At 38.2% G+C, this 27,494-nt stretch overlaps 1 protein-coding gene across 1 annotated transcript in view; it reads left to right on the top strand.

Annotated features, from left to right (window-relative positions):
- Nucleotides 1–2,833: 2,833 nt before the first annotated feature.
- Nucleotides 2,834–27,494, top strand: part of GNG4 (G protein subunit gamma 4) — a 938,259-nt gene continuing 913,598 nt past the window's right edge. The window contains exon 1 of the mRNA XM_044075815.1: nucleotides 2,834–3,114. The gene's annotated coding sequence lies outside the window, so the exon portion shown is untranslated. The remainder of the gene's footprint in view (nucleotides 3,115–27,494) is intronic.

A 27,494-nucleotide genomic window follows, 5' to 3' on the forward strand; every position in this document is an offset into this window, starting at 1 on the left:
GGGTCATATGATAATCCTTGCCTGAGATGCCTGAAAAATGACTGCAATGTGCATATGCAGGGCATTTATAAGCAGAACATAATCTGACAGCTGCTTTTTTGTGGGATATTGACATCACAGCATAAGGTGATACTTGTTTGCCAGTGGGTTGGATATATCTGTTAGAGCCCTTTACATTATTTTTGTTCTTCAGGTGGGATGCTAGCATTGTTTTACATCTAAAAACATTGGACAACTCAAAGATATTTCTGCAGTTAAGAATGATATCCACCTTCCTGGTCACTATATGGGATGCCTATTGTAGGCAGTGGTGTCCTACTACTTTGCAATTGGTATTATTTGGTACTGATTTATAAAGATGATAGCTTACGTTCTTTCAACTCCTGGCTGCTGCTAGACTTCCTCGCCTTGTATTAAAGGTCTTTGGTAATAGAGTAAGAGCCTGGGAAAGACAGATGGTAGAAGGCCAAGGTGTTTCTATTCTCTTTTAATATATTCATTTGTTAATAAGGTAACTGAACTGAAGAACTCAGGCTACAATGGAAAGGGGAAATATTATATATCTATAGACAATTCTGAGTAGGTACCCAACCAGTATGCTTTATATACATGCATACATACACACACACACACACACACACACACACATATTATATATATATATATATATATATATATATATATATATATATGGGTCTAGGACTGTTGAGCGAAAGCTCATTTCAGCGAAAACAAAACGGTCGAGCATACTTTCACTAAAGTGAGCTCAAAAAAAAAAAAAAAACATGACAGAATGGCTGTTGCTGAGATCATGATACAGGGGGGATAAGGGAATATTCCCTTTTCCCCACTGTAGTGCGATCTCAGAGTGAGAATATAAAAGTAGGGGGGGATGTGGGGGGCTTGCCCCCCTGCATAAATGTGTTTACTTTTTTTTTTTTAAATGTTGTTTTTTTTTTCCCAGAAAAAGCACTTTCGCGGAAAGTGTGCTCGACCTTTTTTGTTTAGTTGAAACGTGTCATCAGTAATTAGTCCTACATCCATATATATATATCACACACACACACACACACACACACACACACACACACACACACACACACATTCACATATATATACATGTATGCATACACACACACACACACACACATATATATATATATATATATATATATATATATATACACACACACACACACACATATATATATATATATATATATATATATATATATATATATATATATATATAAAAGCACTTTAGAGTAGTCAATCAACTAGCATGTTTATGAGAAAACTCAGAAATGGGCAGAACATGCACATTCCACACAGACAGTGAGCAGGCATTAGGCTTGAACACTGAACTCTGCAGGTGTAAGGCAGAAATCCTAACCAGAAGACCACTATGTTGCTGTTTTGTTTAAAATAAGTCTGTTGCGTGTGATCTGCTGTGCTGGGTGACTGGATATGATACCTGTGATGCAGCTGTGCTCCTTGGCAAACTGTTGATGTCTGCAGAACACTATAAACCACATAATGTGACTGAGTCATGTAGTAAGAGTAAAGGACATTGCTTTCCTTCACGGTTATATGGTAACATAGCATACTTGTCCCCGGTCATTGTGTGGTCAACCTTATTGATAGATGTAATGGTATCTTTTCAGCAGGTGCATTTGTTTGTCATGACAGCTAATGATGCCAATTACCTTTTGTTTCTCTGGGCTACTATACAGTTGTGTAGTTTTGTCATATTGAACAGACTTATTTTCACATATTCTATTTGTGTTTCTTAAACATGTAAATAAACATATTAATGTGGTTTGCAAATATTGCACCTCAGATTATTGCAACTTTTTTGTTCATTGTTACATGTAGCTATTCCTATTTTTATTTCCAAAAATAGTCTTATAGGATAAAGCACAATGCAATGTGATTTAAAATGTTAGACTGCAATGCTAGAGACGTAAGTTTGAATATAATGTCCCTCATTTTCATGTTGTATTCCCTCCCCCAGCGACTGCCAGTTTTATTGTGCTTCTATTTTACTCTGGACAGTTGCTTCAGGTTCTCTCTGTTTCTCCTAATTAAATGTTTTCCTTTCTTCCTTTGTGTTAACTATTGAGTTATACACTATAGAAATAATAATAATTAAAAAAAAATCTTGGGTGGCAGATGGCACTGTTTTTCACCTCATTCCTCTAACTCTCCCAAGGCATATGTATAGTTCTCTACAACAGATAACCTTATGCCAGTACAGTATTGTTAGTATAACTCACAAAAACATCTAATGCTCTTAAATAAATATTTCACTCTTTGGAACCTTTTATTGACACCAAGTAGAAACAGAAGAGTGTCTAAAACACTTTGACAACATCCACATTGAAAATTACATACGGGTTATCATTTTGTAATTATGAAATCCCTCTTACTGATTGCAACTGCTGAACTATACATGTTTTCCTTAGACTGTGTTTAAGGCTTCTGTATAATTAGGTAATAAGGCATTGAAGAAAAGGAGAAAATGTTCAGAGCTCTTTCTTCATTAGGGGAGAACAGTAAATTATTTATTTAAGATATTTATGGCTACAAATACTTAAGAATAAGTGAGCTGAGATCATCTGAGCTTTTCAGCAGATGTGTATCAAAGGAAGGGAAATGCTTGATCAAATAAGCTTTTTATTAAAATATGGATTACAAGCACTATCCACCCCTCATCTTTCTGTATAGTTGGCACAGCCTTAAAGAAAAGGTCTTCCCCAACTGTCTTTCTTAGCATCTCTTGATCCACCAGTGGAAAATCCTCAAAGGGTAAACAGTTAAGTACAAAAAAAAAAAAAAAAGGTTGCGTTACCATAGTGAATTGATGAAACATTTATTCTAGGCAGGAGGCATTGTGCTGCAGTCGCAGTAGCAGCAGTAGACCATACAGTGACTGCTTCTCTTATCAGAGGACATGCAAATAAATCCAGCTGCTATGATGATTTCCCTTCTGAGGCACAGCCGGTTTTGCTGTTTGATGTGAGCACAACCGCTCCAGGGTGTGATTTTTCTCAGACAAGCCAGAGGAAAGCATTGTCTTCCTACATGCATGTATACATACTATACATACTGCAGGTAAGTTTGTGATATTATCTTTAATATCATCTGGAGCTGTTTTTTTTTCTGCTTGAAACATATGTGCCATTTACCACCAGTGAAGATGACATCGTCGTATTTAAAGGGGATTCTCTAAACTGCTACTTCTTCTCTGGCAATGGAGCATTGCTACTGAATGCATATATATGTGCATGCGTGTTTGTGTGTGTGTGTGTGTGTGTGTGTGTGTGTGTGTGTGTGTGTGTGTGTGTGTGTGTGTGTGTGTGTGTGTCTGTGTGTGTCTGTGTGTGTGTGTGTGTGTGTGTGTGAGAGAGAGAGAGAAACTTGGACCCTTACTCCTTCAGAATTCTGTTTTCAACAATACAGTCAGCATTTCATAATTCTTATAAACACTGACACTTTAATTAAAATGTTACTGAGTCTCCTGGACTCTGGTGTGACATGACAGAATATAAATACACAGCAGCTAGGCCTACAAAGGACCAAGGCCAAACAAGGCACAGCTTTTACTTAAACTGTGACTTCTTGGGATCAGATATGGACATGTTGCTGCAATGTATTGCAATTTTTCTTTTTCCTACATCTTAGCAAAGTCAGAATATGAATAGTGTGACTAAAAAGTAAATGTATGAATACATGTGAAGAAGTTCATGGCATACTCTAAAGTCACTGCCACACAAGAATAACTGTTTATGTGAACTCATATAACCCAAATACTCAGGGAAAAAAAGCAGAATGAGTGCAGTGCAATTGAAATCAGCGACCACACCCTGGCTACTAATAAAACAAAAGCTGGATCGAGATGGTCTTTTGTTGGAGGTTCAACAATTCTGGGAGATGTATGACCTTCTATTTTACAATAAGCAGCTGTTTGAATTTGCACATGTCATCCCTTTATAAATGGTTCAGTGATATATTTTAGTGTCTGTGTGGCAGGAAAAATAAATGCATTATCTTGGTTGTGGCACAATATTTAAATAAAAGCAGATTTATAATCCCCCTTCAAAAAATGCAATTTTTTTTGTGTATTGGATTTTTAGGGGTTCATTTTTCTGCCTTTTAATAAATAAGTGCCAGAAAGAGAAAAAAATGCAATATCTAGATATACAGCATGCTGCAAATGCTACGGACCTGTTATAGTGTTACTTAATTAGATCAGCTTAATTATTTATCTGGTAGTTTTTTCACACCATTATTATGTCCGCTGGTATCCCCTTGTGTCATCTGCGAAGTTCTAATTAGGTATTATACCTTAATCAAAAATGAAGGAATCCCCATTTTTTATTTTTACTGATATAAACCAGCACAGCTTTACCAGTCATCCGAATGTCAATTCAACCAATTTCAAATGTAGATCTGTATGAAAAAATTGATTAGATGATTTTCATAAAGATGTTCAGCAGAATATATCTGTGATTTCTTAGTAATAATGCATTAGCTTGCATTTTAGGTTTTCTTAGCCCCTGGTAGACAAATGTATGTACGAATGCATGAAATGTATGCATGAAGGTTATCACATATGGCCTTACTCGATTTGGGAGGTGAGAACTATTAAGTGCCTGAAAAGGTTGACAAGATCTTTTAAGTTCATCTGCTTAAAGGTGTATATGGTTATGCATCTTATGGCCCCTGTGATTGGTTGTGTAGTAAGTATATTTTCCTTAGCCACAGTAGAAATGGTGTGGACACAGATATGGATTCTTTTAGGCTAGCACAAATATATAAAACCTGTGATCTCCAAATTGGCTTTATCCTGCAGTACAGGGTTCGAGCCCTTCAAGTTCCACTTGCAAACTGTATGAGGTAAATCTAAGCAAGCCAGTTAAGCAGATAGTTATTTTTCTAAGATGTCTCTGAGTAGAGGTTTTTGTATACAGTGGAATTATTACGTTAAAATGAATTAAAAAAACTGCAAGTTAGAACATCAAACTCGTCAACTTTAAAGCAGCTTCTGTGAAACATAACCTACTAAAAGTCTCTCATTTTTCCTATGTTTAAGCATCACAACCAACAAGTGAGCAAGGACTTATAGCATGTCTTCTGTTAGTTGCCTTTAAGCATTGAAAGTAAAATTATGCCTTGCTCTGAAAAACATGCATGTTGAAATGACTGTGATAAACTAAATGAAATCACCCTGTTTTCATTTTTCCTGTATAAAGCATTAAAAACTGCCTGAAATGATGTCTTTGCATTTTGTTTCTACCAGCAACAGAAACATGTTGCTTGGTGAACAGTGAACCTTATGAATGTGTTATGAGGATGAGATTACTGGACAGTTGAGTGGACTGTGTGCTGTGGCATACCAGCCATGACTAAGTATGTGATTTCTGTGTAGGATACTTTCTGCTTTTCCAACTACAAACATCTGATACATCTGATCCAGGAGGCAGGCTGACTGATTTTAACTTCCTGCTTACCTTGCTAGTATCATTTTGGCTTTGTTCATGCTGGACACACACACACACACACACACACACACACACACACACACACACACACACACACACACACACACACACACACACAATCTGAAAAAAAATGTTGCTTATAAACTGGCAGCATGGCTTTAGCCTGTCCCTGTATTATTAATCCAGGATGGCTTGGCTTGCCAGCATTCAGATACATGATAAAAGGGCATATCATTGGTATACATAAACTGTAAACATGCTTTGCTTTCATTTGTGTCATCTCTCCTCAGCCTCATACTGTGACTGTCACCACTACCCACTCAAACTTATATTAACAATGACACTTGGGCTGACCAGTTTCCTGGTGTTATAATCCCCATTTAGGACACTTGGTCATGCAGTCACAGTCTGCTAGATCCAGTACCAGTGATAAAGAAAACTGTATGGTTATGGGTTTTAAATTCTTTCTGAATTCCAGAAAACTACTATTTGCTGGTTTATCCTCAATGAAAATGAGGTAGTAAACATGATTGGTGACAACGTTCTCAGTACTGGGCATTGTATTGGTACTTAATCAGTCTTTTACAGTTTTTAAAATAGGAAATAACTGCTTTTTTTTTTTTGAAAATGAGGAAACTGTGTCTTGTCATTTGCTATGCTATTCCCCCCCCCCCCCCCCACACACACACACACAGATACATGCCTCACCATCCCACTCAGATTTACCACCCGTGGCTTCTGGACAGTAAATGTCTGTAGACAGGAAGTATTATCCTCTGTGTTAAGGATCAGATATAAACTCAGGAAATTGCTTGTACTGTAGGTGATCACTTGCTCATTGCATTTCTTTTTAGTGAAGCTGAAGTGTTCATGCTGTTGTTGGTTTAATCCCACCACAAACTCTTGGATGCTAATCTGCATTTCTCTTTGCAGAGTTTATTTAGCGTAGGGAGTGTGAAATAAGCCTTGGCACATGCTTGTGTGTTTACATTGCTTTAATCTTGAGGAGATGCTCCAAGATGCTTTGTGGAAATCTCAGATGTGTATATTGACAGTTTTTCTAAGACAGCCTTCATTTCATTTGGATAGTCTCCTAGCTATTAGTAGTTTTCAGCATTTTGATCACAAACTTTGAAAGCATGCATTTCTTCAAAATACTCCAGCATAGTGATATATGTTATTTTTCATTTTTCCAGAGAAAATGTAGATTTTTTGCCATTAGAAATGACTATCATCTATTTAGTCTAGTCACTGGTTATAGCTAGCACCATATACAACCCAAGCTCTTATTTCTCTGTACCATTTATTGCTGTTACTTTAAATGTCTGAATAGTGTTACAGTTATATTTTTCTTCTAGCAACCTATTACTACTGTCTGACACTCTTTCTGTAATGGACCACTTCTTCTCCTCATCCCTAAACATCATTTCCATACCTGTCAGTTATGTCCTTTTCTACTACCTTTACATTTTCATTCAGATTTGTTTCCCTCTACTTGCCCCTCAGGTATCAATATATTATACAATGACCCCCCCCCATTAATATTCCAAAACGTGCAGGCTGATTGGTCAGCGTGCACGTTGTAAATCAGACTTATACTAAAGGAGAAAGGTCCGGTCACCCGGACTTTTTCCATTAGTATAAGTCTTTTTTTTTTTTACAGCAACAGAGAACGCAAGATCTCCGTTGCTTTTTTGAAACTGTCTCGCTATGTTAAAGGAGTTTAACATAGCAAGACAGCTTTACAAAAAGTAACGGAGATCTTCCTTTCTCCGTTGCTTTTTTTAAAGCTGTCTCGCTATATTAAACTCCTTTAACATAGCGAGACACTTTGTAAAAAGCAACGGAGATCTTGCCTTCTCCATTGCTTCCACCCACAGCTCTGATGTACTGCGTAAGTGTACGCATGCGCAGTACATCAGAACTGCCACAGAATACCAGACAGCAGTGGAAGAGCAGCATGGAGGCATTATACAATGCCATTATTTAAGAAAAGTACATAATTTTTTTCTTAAATAATGTCATTGTATAATAGCAATAACCTACTTCTGGGTTTGGGTAATGCTAGATTTACCCACGGTTGTCTTTGTTTGGCCACTCGGGCTTTGCCCTCGTGACCAAACCACACCAACCATGGGTAAATCCAGCATTACCCACACCCAGGCATGGGTTATTGCTAAAATATTGCCCTACATTCCTCTGTTCTTTAATGGATATATACACATTTTTATTTGTTTAATCCATTCATCTTTTGTTTAATCTCTTCATAACCTTCATGCTCCTTCTCATTTTCCTCACTTTTCTCTGAAACCTCAGCAAGATGTCAACTTCTTTTTCTTTATATGGTAGCCAGAACTATGCACAAAATGCCACTCCACTTGCTGTCTCATGGCTGCCTATACAATGGCATCAGAATATTTGTCTCCTTCCCTTTCACCACAAATCTCAATATTCTATAACTTCCACATAGACTTTACACTGTATTATTATGGTTCATCTTTAGTGAAATCATTGCTCTCTTATCTTTCGCTCATCTGTACCCTGAAGCATAACTGCCTTAAATTATAACTTATTTTTGGAGTATTATTACCAAAATATTTTGCATTTTAATGTATCAACATGTGGCTATTCCCTGTATGCCCACATCACTTTGGAGAATTTTCCACCACTCCTCTTATGTGTCAGTTTTCATGTCATTTGAAAATGATGTTATTGAATTCTCCTGTAAGTGTATCTTAAATTTTTCTTTAAGACTCATTGATCAGAGCTTAATTGCCTGACTGTAATGGTCAAATTATGTGGTTGCTAGAGACTGCTGTGCTCCTTTTTGGTAATTTTTTTTCTCCACAGTTGTGCAACTATGGAGTTAGAATATGTATATTCAGGGGAACGGGGTGCAGGGAGAATTATCTTCTACAAAAAAACACATTTCTATCACTGATAGTGCTCTGACTGTGTAATTTTTTTAGCAGTCCTATTGGCCAAAGGTATTTTTAAGTGATTGACTTTTAATTTTACTTGATAGAAGCCTCTTGCAGACATGCCAGACATGTATATTGCATAAAGCGTGCCACTGACAACCACTCAGTCTATTAAACCATCACCCTCTGTCTTCTGTCAGGCAACCACTTTATCCACCATATTATTTTACTCTCTGCATCTAAATCCTTTGACTGTCCTATTGAGCTTTTATGTAGGAGAGTGTCAAAAGCATTCTTAAAACCAAAGTACACAAAACTGATTGGCTTTTTCTCAGTTTCCTTTGCAGCTATTTTATAAAGTTCCATTAACCTAGTTTATTATCATCTGGACTTAGGGACCCTGTTGTCCTTTATCCATCATACATTATTACTAAAATATATAACTATTCCATGCATATTTTTTCCAAGTCTCTCAACACTAGTGCAAGTTATACTGACCTAATATGTCCCCTCTTTCTTTGGAACAGTGGACCATACTCGTTCCACATTTTCTAATCTCTAATATTTTTCTAATTGTTAACTAATGTCCTCAAATATTCCATTACAAGGTTTTGGAGGAGACTTCTACACACTTCATTGTGTAATACCCTAAACCTCCTTTGATGGATGCCCATGGGAAATGTGCAAATGGCCACTCAAGAACATACAGGTATTCTAGCTACTTGGTTCCGAAATGTCCACTGACTTTGCTTTTGCATAAATAGGAGTTTTGAGGTATTTTACAGTGAGGATTCTGCTTTAATAGGGTCTTTTTGATGTTTCTGCCTGTGTGGGTTTGCTTGTGACCTTTTTATTTGTTTTGTAAAGACATTCTCTGGGACTCATTAATGTCTACATTATGTATAAAATAAGTGCACACCATTCTGAGTGAACAGACAACACAAGCATAACTCACACCTTCTTCCTCCTAATTTTAGTTTTCCTGCTGATATTCTTGCAGCTTTAAATGCTGAGAGTGATTCATAAAGGTTACCACAAAGTGTAGACTACATGAACACTCAGTGTAATCTTTCTGAGTGACTAGAAAGCACAAAAAATGTGGTAGGGATGTTTTTGATGATGTACATTCAGTGAACACTTAGTGTAGGTGTTGAATTTGTCCTATTGTATTTTAATTACTCTGCATGTAAAAACTCCCTATATCAACCCCATTGTATTCCCACAACACTTTACCTTCCCATGCTTAGATTTTGTTCTTATTCTGTACTTAAAAAATATTCAAACAAATAAATAATTAAAAAAAAAGAAAATGTAGAAACTATAAACTAAAATGTTTTCCAGTCCTAAAGGATGTTGTTTATTGTTATGAAATCATTTTATTGCCAAGAAGTTCCCTATTTTGCAGTCTCACAGCTTCAGAAGCATTCAGTGTTTTGACTCTAGATTTACCATATAGCCTATGTTTTTAGAGAGCTCTATGAATGTGATGACAGGGAATATAATTTTTTTCTGCACTCTGCCATCCAGGTTCACTAAGATGGTTGTGTTTGTGCAATAGAATATTCAGCATTGACACATGCTTGGTTGATTTTTATTGCTATTTTGGACGCAAACATTATATACTTTATGGGTAATTAATTGTTGTGGACTGAAAAGATGATTCAGAATTGTATTTCTCCTACAATGCAAAGACCAATGTAGCAGGATGTCATTCCACAACTCTCCACTGAATACCATCGCCTACCAGTCAGAAAAACACTGAGCCAGAAAAATCAGCAGTATATTAATCTTAATTATTAATTAATATTTGGTTAAATTCTAAACCAGAATAAATAAGTTTTCAGTTATTAGTTTTTTTAACATTAAATAAAGAATCTTCAGCATATTTGAAAATTCTTCACATACCAAAGTGATCTGGTAGTAGCTATGCCTTTTTTCTCTCAAATTCTACCCAAAACATAAACACATATGAGTGCATCCCTACTATTATCTTGACACAAGTCAAACTGAACAAAACTGATGTGCTTTATTTATTTCACATTAAAATAAAGAAATAATGCAGTATGAAGGACTTTTCCTGGTACTGTAAAAATGACACACAAGGAGATCTTGCAGAACTGCATTTTTGTCAGGCTTTTGATTTTCAGCTCTTATCCAAACATCACAGAGTTAAACATAATTTGTACCAATGTATGGCAGAACCATGTGGTTCTGCATACCTGCCCATAAGAATTCTCTAGAATTGCAACTGGTGTAAAGGTGCTGTGCCTGAACCAGTTTCACATCTCTCTTCAGTTTTGTAGAGGTGATGCAAAGTTTGTAAAGCTCACATATTCTCTTGAACTTCTGTTTTCCCTAAGCATTCTGTTCTGTCCTTTGAGTATTTGACGAAAATGTTCGTGAAGTGAAAGGGCAACTAACAAATGAAAAGTGACAAGCAAAGCCTTCACAGTTGTGTAAATACAGTGATAACCGCATGCTTTATTCATCATGCTCTATTTGTATTAGGGTGCTTGACAGTGCAATCAGTTACACTGGCTTAATTTAAAATTTGTATTGTTTGTTTTATTTCTTATTTTTCATGGTTTCACAGTTTCCTAACTTCTTTCTTTCCATATTTTGTGTCTGAATTTTTGTTTGATTTAAAGACTGGCTCAAAAAAAATGTTCACTTACACTTAGTGAACCAAACAGAGCTGTTTTTACTTTTTGTCAGCCAGAGTTGGGTACCAATTATTTAACATCTTTCTCTCGGGTTCCTATCACGTAGTCGAACTTTTACAAGTTTAAACTACATATGGACAACCAAACCAAGCTGTGAGTGATGGAGTGAAGCAGAACAAATGCTCCAAAAAAACTCCAGAAATAGTACAAAACTTTAATCCAAGTATTGTAAGGCAGGAATACAATACACTAAGTTGCAGTTGATAAGCGCGTTCATCCAAACATGAGCTTCATCAGATCAAATCACTGCTACCCATAATACACTTATATATTATCTGACGCCCTATCAAATAACTTCATCAAACAATTGATTTCAATTAAAACATATTCAAACATATTTCAAACACATTTAAAATGATAAAACTCTTGTTTGTAATTTAAAACATGTATCTATACTTGCCAATCCAAAGCTACTATGCAAAAATAAAAATATATGTACATATAAGAATTATGTTAAAAACTATAGCATAATAGGCTGGTAGTGCTGTTATATAAAACATTAAAGTAATATCTAACTTACAATTGCCTAAATCTGGTCTATATAAGAGTGGTCAGAATCAGAGAGGGATATAAAAGTAGTCGAAATCAGAGAAAGATATAAACATATACTAATTGCACTTAAATTTGACATTTCTCCTTTTCTTTAGAGCCGGCTTTATAGAGGCTCTCTCATTTAACCCAGAGCCCCTATCAGCTCGTAATCTTATGATCCACTTACTTTCTCTGTCCTCAGTGTGGTTCCTGATGTCTCCCCCCCTAATGTTAGGTTCTATATGTTCCAAAGCCCTGAACAAAAAATGATGTCCATCACCTAACTCAGCCACATGTTTGGCTAGTGCATTATGCAAATTACCCTTCCTCATATGGTATACATGCTCACGTATTCTATCTTTAAACTGACGATTGGTCTTTCCTACATAGAATGCGTTGCATACCTGGCAAACTGCCAAGTATACAATGTTCGTACTCATACATGTGGCACCCACCTGAGTCTTAAAATGCATATGTGAATCTGGATGTATAAACACTGTTTCATTATCTATATGTATACACTGATTACAACGTCCACATGCCTTAGTATAATTGGTCCCTAAGTGCCGTCCATCCTTCTTAGAATAGCATAGTAGCCTCCTAAGATTCAACTTATTCCTAAATAAAAAACGTGGTACTTCTCCTATCACTTTCCTAATTCCCTCATCTGTGCATAATATTGACCAATGCTTACCAATAATGTCTTTAAGGACTTCGCAATCATTAGTATATGGTAATGAAATCTTGACCTCTTTGTTAATAACATGAGGATTCTCATCTCTCACTTGTCTTGGTCCAAAATATGGAGCCGCTCTACCTTGTCTAAGTTCACTAATGTCTCCTAACTGGTTCTCAATCTCTTTATCACCATACCCACGTTCTATCAATCTACCTTTCAAATCATTGATAGCTGTCTCAAAACCTGCATTAGTAGCATTAAGTCTAGATGTACGCATGCCTTGTCCTCTAATGATGTTCTTGAATATGTGGTGTGGGTGCATACTAAGCCGCGACAAAATTGTGTTGTGATGGCAAGGTTTCCGATACACCCCTGTATTCACTAAACCATTGCCCAATTTCTCAACAAATAAATCCAAAAAATCTATCCTATCATAGGAATAACTCATTGTGAATACCAAATAATCCGTTAAATGGTTCATCATGTTAAGGAATCCCATCAATGTGCTCTCATCCCCTCGCCACAAAACAAAAACATCATCTACAAAACGTCTGTAAAATATCACAGACTGTTTGTATTCCTCAGTTTTAAATAAGACCTCGTTTTCCCAATGGGCTAAAAACATATTCGCATAGCTGTTTGCGCATGGTGTACCCATGGCAACACCAGCTTGTTGTTGATATAGTACTTCATTAAACATAAAAACATTGTTTCCCAATACTATATCCATAAAAAGAGACAACAAATCTATCAAAACCGGTGAATATGTACTATGTTTAGACAGATATTCTCTAATATAAACAATGCCTACCTCATTGGGTAACACGGTGAACAATGATTGAACATCAAAGGTGACAAATAATAATTCATCAATATCCACTATCTTATTAACACATTCATATAATTCCAACAGAAATTGCTTGGAATCTCTAAGTATAGTGGAGTTGTTATTAAGTACAGGACGTAAGTGCTTCTCAATGTATACAGAAAGATGTTCAGTGACCCATCCCTGTCCGGACACTACCGGTCTCATGGGTGGATCACTGACATTCTTATGTATCTTGGGAAAACCTTGTATCAAAGGAATCAAGGGGTTGATTATTCTAAGATAATCAAATAAATCCTTGTCGATGGTACCACCATTAAACATATCTATCAAGATGTTACCAACATATGAGACAATGTTATTCACTATATCTACATTAATTTCTAAATAAAACTTATCACTCAACAATTTCAACATGGCTGTATGATAAAACACGGTATCCATGATAACAACCTGTCCCCCCTTATCCGCTGGCCTTATGACTATAGATTCATCCGCCTGTAAATTACGTAAACTCTCTCTTTCCTTTCTATTGAGGTTATCCTTCTTCTTCATATATACATTCCCATTAAAGTATTTGTATAACTCATCCTCTGTTAGCTTTAGATAGGCCTCAATGAGTGGGTGATGTATAGGTGTAAAGCAACTCAACTTCTTAAATACTAATGATGTTTCCCTTCCAGCTGTTATGTGATCACTGTTGTCATGAAACAACAATTTCAACATTAGGTTGCGGCAAAACATCCTCATATCTAACACCATATCAGCTAAATTGCTATGACCACTAGGGATGAAACTGAGTCCTTTATTCAACAAATTAATCTCATCATTTGTTAACACACGTCTAGAGATATTACAAACCAATATACTGGTATTATAAGTAATATCACTATTATCAGGTATATATGTTGAATTTACTGTCCTAATTTGTTCCTCCACATTTTCTTTATAGTGTGTTGTGGCTGAAACTCCTCCGAGAATTTCCTTTTCTGTCGGCCCCTGCTCAAAGACCGCCCTCTTTTCATCCCTCTGTCTTTTCTTACAAGTAAGGGAAAAGGAATCTCTCCACCTGATATACCTGTTACACCCATGTTTTTATTATTTTCCTTCGGTCTAACAACCCTGTCATTAACTGCTCCTTCTTGTCTCAATGTTTTGTTCGAAACATGTACATTAGGATATAAATTCGTCTCTATAGACTTATTTTGTACAAATTCATGTACTGTTGTCACATCATTAATTCCTGTATCATTATCTGCATGTATAATACTAATCACATCATCAGTGTCCACAGATCCATTAGATGCCCTAACTGATGCTCTGTTCAATAAAACATCAGTATTAGAATTAGCTCCATGCACCAGATCCTGTACAATAATATTATCTTTAGGTAGAGCAACAGACTCCATATTATTATTCCTAGAAACCTTAGGTTTTATGACCGGGGTAGATTGACTATCTATAACATTACTATGTGAAATTTGACCACTATTCCTACTATTAACATCAACACATTCTTTATTTAATTCACTACCGTATTTAGGCCATACAAAGACATGACACAAAGAAAAATCCTTGTGGTCACGTCTAATTTTATTATGCTTTTGTTGTAAAAGCTTGCGTTCTAGCGCCGAAACGCCGTCCAGCAAACTTTCAAACAAAGGCATTACTAATGCATTCGGAAACATAGAAAAAATGTCCAACTGTTGTTTTTTAATGTTCGTAATTAACATATTCTCTTCAGGTTCAAAATACTCAATCAGCAGTTGCATATACTGCCTACTGACCTCCAAGTTGATACATTGCCATTTAGTCATTAACTCCGGATGATGTTCCCCTTGATTCGGCATATTAAAAACGCGTAGACCTCTCGGTACTATGCGTTTATCTAAACAGTACTGAAAGTGCATACGCTGCATTTGCAGCCTCTTCAAACGGCCAAAATCTTTCTCTATTTTATCCAACAAGTGCTGTAGCCTCTCCAAGTCTATTGTCGGCGCATTATCGTCATCAGTGTGCTGCTCGTTGTTCAACTGCCAGGAAGCCGCTTTCGAGAATAGCAATTGCTGTTCAAACCTCTTAAATAGTAGAACCAAAGAGCCCAGGTCTACACCTCGGGGCTCATACTCGAGTTCTATATCTATTTCTCCTTGTTGTTTCTGCATCTCGTATGTACGTTGTAAACGTTGTAAATGTTATAAGTATTAGATCGTTTCAGTTCTAAGCAATTCTGCTTCTGTTAAGGCAGGAATCAAAGTAAATCACATAAACAAGAAATGCCAAGTACTGGCTTAGCCAGATAATCACTTCCAAACACTCGTGTATATATAATAAAGATAAACCAAACCAAGCTGTGAGTGATGGAGTGAAGCAGAACAAATGCTCCAAAAATAGTCCAGAAATAGTACAAAACTTTAATCCAAGTATTGTAAGGCACGAATACAATACACTAAGTTGCAGTTGATAAGCGCTTTCACCCAAACATGAGCTTCATCAGATCAAATCACTGCTACCCATAATACACTTATATATTATCTGACGCCCTATCAAATAACTTCATCATACAATTGATTTCAATTAAAACATATTCAAACATATTTCAAACACATTTAAAATGATAAAATTCTTGTTTGTAATTTAAAACATGTATCTATACTTGCCAATCCAAAGCTACTATGCAAAAATAAAAATATATGTACATATAAGAATTATGTTAAAAACTATAGCATAATAGGCTGGTAGTGCTGTTATATAAAACATTAAAGTAATATCTAACTTACAATTGCCTAAATCTGGTCTATATAAGAGTGGTCAGAATCAGATGAGGGAATTAGGAAAGTGATAGGAGAAGTACCACGTTTTTTATTTAGGAATAAGTTGAATCTTAGGAGGCTACTATGCTATTCTAAGAAGGATGGACGGCACTTAGGGACCAATTATACTAAGGCATGTGGACGTTGTAATCAGTGTATACATATAGATAATGAAACAGTGTTTCCAAAGTGTGACCAAAGAAATGTTTTTATGATATTCATTTTATAAGTCCGATCAAATGCACTAGCACTTTAAAAAGAACCCAATTGTGGGTTAATGAATTATTTATTTCAATGGTTGGTTTTTAATTATTTTAATTGATTAGATTAATTTAATCCAATCAAATTAAGTTTTCAGATTCAGTAAGTGTATTTAAACTGTGGTACATCACGTATAAAACTGTCTTGATAAAGCCTGACATTGGTCAGGCGAAAGCGCTTGATTTTATTACTTTTGGAGTGTTTCGTGAATAAAGAACTGGATTATTTGGCAGCCTTTTTGTTCGTGGACTATTGATTCTTAATTTGCATAATGCACTAGCCAAACATGTGGCTGAGTTAGGTGATGGACATCATTTTTTGTTCAGGGCTTTGGAACATATAGAACCTAACATTAGGGGGGGAGACATCAGGAACCACACTGAGGACAGAGAAAGTAAGTGGATCATAAGATTACGAGCTGATAGGGGCTCTGGGTTAAATGAGAGAGCCTCTATAAAGCCGGCTCTAAAGAAAAGGAGAAATGTCAAATTTAAGTGCAATTAGTATATGTTTATATCTTTCTCTGATTTCGACTACTTTTATATCCCTCTCTGAGTCTGACCACTCTTATATAGACCAGATTTAGGCAATTGTAAGTTAGATATTACTTTAATGTTTTATATAACAGCACTACCAGCCTATTATGCTATAGTTTTTAACATAATTCTTATATGTACATATATTTTTATTTTTGCATAGTAGCTTTGGATTGGCAAGTATAGATACATGTTTTAAATTACAAACAAGAGTTTTATCATTTTAAATGTGTTTGAAATATGTTTGAATATGTTTTAATTGAAATCAATTGTTTGATGAAGTTATTTGATAGGGCGTCACATAATATATAAGTGTATTATGGGTAGCAGTGATTTGATCTGATGAAGCTTATGTTTGGGTGAAAGCGCTTATCAACTGCAACTTAGTGTATAGTATTCGTGCCTTACAATACTTGGATTAAAGTTTTGTACTATTTCTGGACTATTTTTGGAGCATTTGTTCTGCTTCACTCCATCACTCACAGCTTGGTTTGGTTTATCTTTATTATATATACACGAGTGTTTGGAAGTGATTATCTGGCTAAGGCAGTATTTGGCATTTCTTGTTTACATATGGTCAAGACCATAAGTTCGAATTTGTAAAAGTTTGAGCGTTTGAATGGAAATCTCCATAAGCGGAAGTTTCCTTTCAGTTCAATGTGGTGCGATCTCGGAGTTGGTATATTTAAGTAGCGGGGTGTTGGGGGCACAGCCCCCCACATGGGGGTGCAGGGGGGCTTGCCCCCTGCTTACAATAATTTATTTTGTTGTCAGTTGTTTTTTATTTATTTTTTTTTTACGTAGTCGAAGTTTTGTAACTTAGAACATAATGGTTCAATCATTAGGTGTTCGGAGTTATGGAACTTCGACTATGTGATAGACCCCTTTCTCTCATGATGACAGAAAACCAGAACAGACTGTGACTACTAGGATGGACCCTGGGAACTACCACTCCATTAGCCTGATGAGCCTGGTCTGCAAAGCTATGGAATGTATCATCATGGAAATTATAAACAATGACATTGGCAAACTCCAAACTCTGGACCCCACCCAGTTCGGGTTTGTAAAAGGCAGATCATGTCTCCTAAACCTGATAGACTTCTTTGAAGTGGTCACCAAAGCTGTAGATGAGAATAAGGTGGTTCACACAGCCTATCTTGACCTCACCAAGCCTTTCGACACCAACCCCCATTCTGGAATTATAGCTATACTCACTTAACTAGGTCTAAATCCCTACGTCACAAGATGGGTTGCCAGCTGGCTCACTTACAGAACCCACACTGTGAAAGTAGCAGACTCCAAATCCAACTTCAGACCAGTGACAAGTGGAGTCCCACAGGGTTCAGTTCTGGGTCCTCTCCTGTTTGATATCTACTTCTCTGAAGCACAGGCTAACACAGAAGGTCTTTGGCTAATGAAGTTCACAGATGACTGCAAACTAGGAGCCATAATCAAAACTCCTAACAATGTGGACATCCTACAAAAGGGCCTCACTGAGACAGATGCTTGGTGTCAAAGCCATGGCCTCATGCTCATTGCCAAAAAGTGCATTGTCATCCCTTTTGGTAAAAAGTCTGTACCCATGAACTACCACATAGGCGGTAGTCTACTTAACACCGAAAGTGTGATAAGAGACCTTGGGACACAGGTGGACAGTAGTCTCTCCTTTGATAATCACATCGCCACAGTAGTGAGGAAATCCTTCTACGTGGCACACCTCATCACAAAAGGTTCCTCATCCAGGAAAAAAGAGGTCATTGTTCGTCACTCATTAGACCCATTATAGAGTACAATGACCCTTTTGGTATGTACTTTGCTTGACATAGATGGGTAGCTTGTTCCAGAGTATGGGAAGTCTCTGGGACAGGAACCTATCCCTCCAGCATGTCCTGTTTATTGTGGTGACAAGGTTTAGGTCCCTAGAGTGTGTAGATCAGAGGGATTGGGATTTTTTTAGGTGTAGCATGTCCAACAGCTCTGGGTTTGACATAGCTTTATATGTTAGATAACCTCGAAGTAGGCAATATGCTATAGAGTAAAGCTGGAGTTTTTTGAGACGGTCAGTGTAGGGCATCTGTTTGAGGCCAGTAATTTTCTTTGTGAGGTACTTCTGTGGCCTTTCCAGCTGCTGCAGATGTCTTGTGAGGTACATTCCAAAAGGGGTGTTGTACTCTATAATGTGTCTAATGAGTGTCGAGTAGAGGGGAACAATGACCTCTTTTTTCCTGGATGAGAACCCTTTTGTGATGAAGTGTGCCATGTAGAAGGACTTCCTGACTACTGTGGCGATGTGATTATCAAAGGAGAGAATACTGTCCACCTGGATCCCAAGGTCTCTTATTACACATTCAGTGTTAAGTAGACTGCTGCCTATGTGGTAGTTCATGGGTACAGAGTTTTTACTAAAGGGGATGACAATGCACTTTTTGGCATTGAGCTTGAGGCCATGGCTCTGACACCAGGCATCTGTCTCAGTGAGACTCTTCTGTAGGATGTCTACATCATTTGGGGACTCGACTATGGCTCCTAGTTTGCAGTCATCTGTGAACTTCATTAGCCAGAGGCCTTCTGTGTTAGCCTGTACTTCAGAGAAGTAGATACCAAACAGGAGAGGTCCCAGGACTGAATCCTGTGGTATTCCACTTGTCACTGGTTTGAAGTCAGATTTGGAGTCTGCATCTTTTACAGTGTGGGTTCTATCAGTGAACCAGTTGGCAACCCATCTTGTGATGTAGGGATTTATTCCTAGTTTAGTGAGTATAGCTATAATTCCAGAATGGGGGTTGGTGTCGAAAGGCTTGGTGAGGTCAAGATAGGCTGTGTGAACCACCTTACCCTCGTCTACAGCTTTGATGACTGCCTCAAAGAAGTCAATCAGGTTCAGGAGGCATGATCTACCTTTCGCAAACCTGAACTGGGTATGGTCCAGAGTTTGGAGGTTACCAATGTCTTTTTTTATGAGTTCCATGATGATACATTCCATGGCCTTGCAGACTAGGTTCGTCAGGCTAATAGAGCGATAGTTACTGGGATCAGTGGTGGCACCCCCTTTGTGGAGTGGGATAACTGTTGATGTGTGCCATTCAGTGGGCATAAAGCCTGATGTGAGGCTATGATTGAACATGGTGCTTAGGAGGGGAGCCAGTTCGTTCTGAAGTTCATGTAAAACGCAGCCTGGGATGTTGTCCGGTCCCATGGATGCTGTGTTTTTGGCTTTAGAGAGTGCAGCTTTTACCTGCATAGTTGTGATTACAGGGACTCTGCATTCTTCCTGTATAGATATGGGCCCTTTAGTGTTTGAGAGGGGGTAAAGTTAGCACTGAACTTATCTGCCAGGATGTTGTCAATATCAGTTGGTTCTGTAATTTTTGTGCTGTTGTGCTATAACTCAGAGCAGATCTGGGTGTTGCCATTGAGATTCTTGACATAGCTATAGAATGCTTTGTGGTTGTCCTTAGAATGAGTGGCGATTTTGTTTTTGTAGCTAGATTTGGAGGATCTTATAAGGGATCTCAGCTTCTTACTGGGGCTGACCAGGGAGCTCCTCCACTCATGGGATTTTACTCTCATTTGCAACAGTTTCATCCTTCTGTTGTACAGTTTGATTATGGCAGGGGACCACCAGATTGGCTTCCTTTTTTTGGAGTATAGCGTCTTGGCTCTGTTTGGGATAGCACGATCTCTGCACTCATGTAAGTGTTTATAGAGTGCATTTGTGTAGGATTCAGCAATCGTAACTGTATTGTCCATCTGCATGGGTGTCATGAAGTTTGCCACTTCTGTCTTAAGAAGCATGAAGTTGGCTTTGGTGAATGTTTTACTGTGGTTTCCTTAATGGTGGGTGGGGGCGGGATGCTGATATCTAGGGTGATTAGCTTATGGTCAGATCGGACCAACGAGGAGATGACTTCAGGTGTGGGACACCGGTCACTCATGTTGGTAATGACTAGGTCTAGGATATTGTTGCCCCTGGTGGGAGTGTGGATAAGTTGATCCAGGGCATTGGAATTTATGAATTCCAGAAAGCGTTGAGCGAAGGAGTTGGTAAATGAGTAGTTTTCCCAGTTAATGGTGGGGTAGTTGAAATCGCCTATTATTAGGGTGTTTGGTTGAACCCTAATATTTTACAGTATATCAAGAAAAGAGGAGTGGAAATCCTGGGGCATGGTGGGGGATGTGTAGCGAGCTAAAATTTAGATTGCAGTTTTGCCCAGAGTTAGTTGCACTTGGATAACCTCGAATGCATTATGCTGAGCAACTAGCCTGGAGGTGAGAATATCCTTAATGAATATGGACACACCTCCACCTTTGGTGTTCCGGTACAGGTTACATGGCCAAAAAGTGTGGTATGATTTATAGCCTGGTAGTGCAGAGATGCTCTCTGGAGCCTTGTACCAGGTCTCAGTCACTGTACAGTTATCGATGTTCTCCATTTTAAGGAGTGTTTTGAGTGAATGCATTTTGAGATTTAGACTTCTAACATTGAGTAGCATCACCCTCAGTTTTTGCTTGCCTGTTCCTGTTACGGTGGTGAATTTGTCATTTGAACCTTGCCTAAAAAAGGCACTATAGGGGCGGCAAGAGCCTTAGCTAGTATCTGGAATCCCAGGGGTGACAGGTGCAAGCCATTTTTGACAAAGCATCGTGGTCTGTTGACCATGTCGTCCCAGACAGACAGATACTGGATCCTCTTAGAATGACACCAGAAGCTTAGCCAATTGTTGAAGTCAATCATTTTGTCCTTGTACTGTGGTATCATTCTGGGCAATGGCAGAATGCTACTTAGGGCTAGGATCATACCTGCCTAGGCTACAAGATCGGAAAGCTCTTCAATGTCTCTTTTCATGTAGTCCAAGGAGGTACGTCTCAGGTCATTCACACCAACATGGACAATGACAGAGTCATATTTGTACTTGTGGAGTGACCTGAGTGCGTGGCAGATGGGACCTTCATTTAACGTCTCTTCCAAAGGATGGAAACTGACAGGAACATTGACAGCATCATTTTGTGACAAAGAGGAAAAGAAACGAATGCCATAAAATACCCCTATAACATATATTAATCTCATCAGCTTGATAAATGTTGTAGTATTATTATTGCAACTTGAAATTTGGGGTTAGAATTATGTATACTTGCTGTAATCTGTACTCCTACTCTGACTTGAGCTAAGTACATCACTTTAGTTTGAAACTTGTGAGGTATGCAATTTTTGATAATCACTGATTTTAATCTGTGCTGTGGTAATATAGTCAGAGAAAGGTTGGGTGCAATATTTCACCCAAAGTGCATGGTTCTAAATTATTAAACAGAAATATCAACATGATACCACCAATTTGTTAGCTTATATAAGGATGACAAAAAGCTGTCACAGTGGGTATACATTTTCCTTCTTTCACCTGGGTTGACAGTGGATCTTCTGAACTTACTTCTGAGTTCCCCCAGCTTGTGAGGGATGAGGCTCTTAGGAGTTTTTTTCTGCCACTCATTTTAGAGTCCATAGTTTAGACTTAATGTTCTCAATAGTAGTGTTTATATTACACCTAGAAGTAGATTGAAGCTTTGGTCCAACCACTAAGTTATCCATTTCAATTTTGGATTTTCCTGTAATTTGTATATTAGAATATGCACACTGAGATAATCTAATGTAGAAATTTAAGAAACAGTGTATCTAATAACTTTTTATTCTTTTCAGATCATCTTATAATACACTATATTGCAAAAGCTGATCTGGTTTGCTTATATCTGATTTTAATTCAATGATTACTGGCATTCTAGATCCGCTTGCCTCTGTTCTTATTTATCTTCAGTCTACTGTTTCTCATACACAGCTGTGTGTGCAGTCACATCCTCACTGAGAACACATGCTGGGCCATTACTGGTGAAAGATATGGCTTTTTGAAGATAAACTTGTTTTGGATTCACATTGCCTGTGTACAGTCCAGTGATCTTCAAGGAGAAGGCACGTGTTTGTTGCATGAAAGCTCTACTGCATCAAACTGCCCAACTGTGTAATCTGAGTGGTTGGTGGTCTGTGCAGCCCAGCCTTTGTATACACTTAGAATACTTTTTCACCTGCTGATTGTAAGATGACTGCATATTTTTTTGGAAAGGTGTCCTAGATTATTCACTCCTCTCTCCATGAAACGTCCAATGACTATTCCAGAATCTCAGCTGTCAAACCATTAAACTTTTGTTTTTTTGACTCCTTTTATATTGGCTATGATGAGATCATGGAACTGATTTAAACTATGTACAGTTAATTTCAGGGCATGCTGTGCTTGTCACATCTTACCTGGGCTATTTCTAGATTATGTCTTTCATGAGGATAAACTGTTTCCAGGCTGCCGTAAAAGAAACCTAAATTATTCCCATCCTGATGAAGTTATTTTTCGGTTGTGACAATCTTGTGAATTTTTGTATTATTTCAAATATTTCATTTTTCACAATGTAAATGAAAAGGCTGTTTATGAGCAGTTTGGTTCTCATGGAGCCCCTCTTGGACTCTTTGATCCTAGGCTTTAAATTTAAATACAGCACTAAGGAAGGCCTAACTTTCTAAATGACATTCTGATGGTTAGGGTGTAGCAGTTTCAGTCTATCCTGGTCCTGTTTAATTTCTCATCTGCATCTGGCATGGTATGCCATGAGATCTTACTTAGGGGACTATGTATCCGTTGCATACTCATTCTTATCTTAGACTGGTTTGCTGTTTACCTGTTGGGAGTATTTCCAGTGGGAAATCATTGATGATTGTTCTTCTTCAAGCCTTCCACTGAATTTTGAAGTTCTACAGTACTCACTGCTTGATCCCTTGATGTTCACCATATACATATTTACATTAATGTGTGTGCATGTGTGTTTGTGTGTGTGTGTGTGTGTGTGTGTGTGTGTGTGTGTGTGTGTGTGTGTGTGTGTGTGTGTATCTATTTTTCCTCAGGTTAGACTTTACTGCTTTGAATACTGCCTGGCTTCTCTTCTGAACTGAAAGGTGCATATTGGCTGAAGTTTAACTCCACAAAGGCTGAGGATATGTTGGTGCTTGCTATACGGTAAGACCTACACAGGTTTCATGCCTTTCCCTATTAATATTCTACAGTGGTATGGTTTCATGCCTTTCCCTATTAATATTCTACAGTGGTATGCAGATGGAATTGGTATCAAAGGTTCAGAATCTTGGGATTATTCTTCATAAAACGCTGACACTCTATGACCATGTGACAGCTGTACCAGAGTCATCTTACTGTCATTTTAGGAATCTTTCACACATTAAAGAAGCCCTTGAAATGACCTCCTTACCATTATTTATGCATTAGTGTCATCTCTCCTACATTATGATTAATGTTCTTTGTCTGTGACTCTCAGACTTTGGTCTTGAACATCTACAATGGGTTCAAAACTTGGCAGCAAGGGTGAGTGGACTGATAGCTTAAAAACTTTGTCTCTGTATTCAGTCTCCTCCAAGCTGGTGAGAGGGGATCTTTGCCTGGCTTTCAGGACTTCTTCAGACCTGACCCTGATGGATCTCTTGCATGTGCAGAACAAACAGCACCAGAGACACTAGATCCAGGAATTCGAACTTTGTGACACAAACAGAATGTGTTGGAGAGACAGATTTGTACCCTGAAGGATCCCCAAACTATGGAATAGGCATCCCAACCATTTAAAACAGAGTTCATCCCTGACCCTATTCAAATGAAACCTTGATGACTGGATGAGAAATCATAAATTTACCCCATTCTGGACCCCATGTCCCTAATGGACAGAGGCCGTCAATATGAAATGTATTCTTCTAACTGAACCCCCCAAAATCCTCTCTACTAACATGCCTTCTCCTGTACAGATGCCCATAAAACACATGACCTAAATGGTTTGGGGTGTGTAAGTAGGCTTGTAAGTGCTCTAGTGGTCATTACCTTAGTAACAACCTATGAACCTATGACATTGCCCTGGTTTTGTATGAGTTAAATTGTTTCAGTATTGTTATTTGCATGTTATTTCTGATGAAGCCTTCGGACGAATAGCAGGAGAATAAAACTTTGTTTGTGCTAAAACAAGGATTTCTTGAATACTTCTTTCTACCAGTATTTGGTTTGCAGTTTCTGTAATATAGGAAGATTTTTCTTCAAGATCTTAAATCTGACTTGCTAAGTTTTTCTTAATTAGGATCATTCCCACCTTAAGGAGCTGCTGGTGCCCTATTCTCCAGAGCATTATCTCTATGATGAGTACTGTTGGCGGTTTATCTATTTCTTATTTGATAACCTGATAAACACACTGCTCCATTGAACCTTTTCAGGGATGACATGGGCCAAGATGGCGGACAACATAAATAACTATTATACAATATAGTAAATAGTAGACATAAAATAATTTAAGAACTGTTATACAACAACAGCTAGAACAACTACTATGCAGGAACGTAACCACAGGCAAGTTAAATAAGTATTATACAATAATAGTATGAAGTATGATAGTTTAATAGGTTCATAGGTTCATAGGTAGGTACTAGGCTATTGGCCCTAGGGCCTATATAAGCCTAGCCAAAGGTACCCTGGCTTTTGCCACCCAAGAAAATTATTTTCCTGTGCCACTGTCGAGCAGAGCCACAGAAGTGATCCCTGGGGTGAATTTCCTATCTCCCATCCAATCATCAAGATTTTTCTTGAACAGTGCTAATGAGGAGCTTTATTTAATATAGATAGGTAGTTTGTTCCAGAGTATGGGAAGTCTTTGGGACAGGAATCTATCCCTCCAGCATGTTCTGTTTATTGTGGTGATGAGGTTAGGTCCCTAGAGCATGTAGCTCGTAGGGATTGGGATTTCTTTAAGTGGAGCATGTCTAAAAGCTCTGGGTTTGACATAGCTTTGTGTGTTAGGCAGAGATCGCCTTTGAGTAGGTGATATGCAATGGAGTAAAGCTGCAGTTTTTTGAGATGGTCTGCATAGGGCATCTGTTTGAGGCCGGTAATCCTCTTTGTGAGGTATTTCTGCAGCCTTTCCAGTTGTTGTAGATGTCTTGTGAGGTACATACCAAAAGGGGCATTGTACTCTATAATGGGTCTAATGAGTGATGAGTAGAGGGGAACAATGACCTCTTTTTTCATGGATGAGAAACCTTTTGTGATGAGGTGTGCCACATAGAAGGATTTCCTGACTACTGTGGTTATGTGATTATCAAAGGAGAGACTACTGTCCACCTGTGTCCCAAGGTCTCTTATCACACTTTCGGTGTTAAGTAGGTTACCACCTATGTGGTAGTTCATGGGTACTGAGTTTTTACCAAAAGGAATGACAATGCACTTTTTGGCACTGAGCTTGAGGCCATGGCTTTGACACCAGACATCTGTCTCAGCAAGGCCCTTTTGTAGGATGTCCACATCTTTTGGAGTTTTGATTATGGCTCCTAGTTTGCAGTCATCTGCGAACTTCGCTAGTCAAAGACCTTCTGTGTTGGCCTGTACTTCAGAGAAGTAGATACCAAACAGGAGAGGACCCAGGACTGAACCCTGTGGTACTCCACTTGTCACTGGTCAGAAGCTGGATTTAGAGTCTGCTACTTTCACAGTGTGGGTTTTGTCAGTGAGCCAGTTGGCAACCCATTTTGTGACATAGGGATTTATACCTAGTTTAGTGAGTTTATCTATAATTCCAGAGTGGGGGATGGTGTCAAAAGCCTTGGCGAGATCTAGATAGGCTGTGTGAACCACCTTACCCTCATCTACGGCTTTGGTGAATGCTTCAAAGAAGTCTATCAGGTTTAGGAGACATGATCTGCCTTTTACAAACCCGAACTGGGTGGGGTCCTGAGTTTGGAGATTACCAATGTCATTGTTTATAAGTTCCATGATGATACGCTCCATAGCCTTGCAGACCAGGCTCATTAGGCTAATGGGGCGGTAGTTTTCAGGGTCTGTGGTGGCTCCCCCTTTGTGGAGTGGGATAACTGTCACTGTGCGCCATTCAGTGGGCACATAGCCTGAGGTGAGGCTATGATTGAACATGGTACTTAGGTGGGGTGCTAGTTCGTTCTGTAGTTCATGTAGAACACAGCCTGGGATGTCGTCAGGTCTCATGGATGCTATGTTCTTGATTTTGGATAGTGTGTTTTTTACCTGTGCAGCCGTGATTACAGGAACTTTGCATTCTTCTGGTATAGAGATATGCCCTTTAGGGGATGACAGAGGGGTAAAGTTAGCACTGAACCTATCTGCCAGGATGTTGGCAATATCCGTTGGTTCTGTATATTTAGTGCCATTGTGCTGTAACTCAGAGCATATCTGAGTGTTGCCATTGAGATTCTTGACATAGCTATAGAATGCTTTGTGGTTGTCTTTAGATTCAGTGGCGATTTTGTTTTCATAACTAGCTTTGGAGGATTTTATGAGGGATCTCAGCTTCTTACTGAAGCCGAACAGGGGGTTTCTCCAATCATGGGATTTTACTCTTTTTTGCAACAGTTTCTTTCTTCTGTTGTAGAGTTTGTTTATGGCAGGGGACCACCAGATTGGCTTCCTTTTTTTGGAGGATAGCATCTTGGTTCTGTTAGGGATTGCACGATCCATGCACTCATGTAAGTGCTTATAAAGTGCATTTGTGTAGGATTCAGCAGTCATACCTCTATTGTCCGTCAGCATGGGTGTCATGAAGTTTGCCACTTCTGTCTTAAGAAGCGTGAAGTTGGCTTTGGAGAATTTTTTTAC

Source organism: Protopterus annectens, chromosome 1.part1 (assembly GCF_019279795.1).
Source record: "Protopterus annectens isolate FY-2018-M chromosome 1.part1, PAN1.0, whole genome shotgun sequence".
NCBI lineage: Eukaryota > Metazoa > Chordata > Ceratodontiformes > Protopteridae > Protopterus > Protopterus annectens.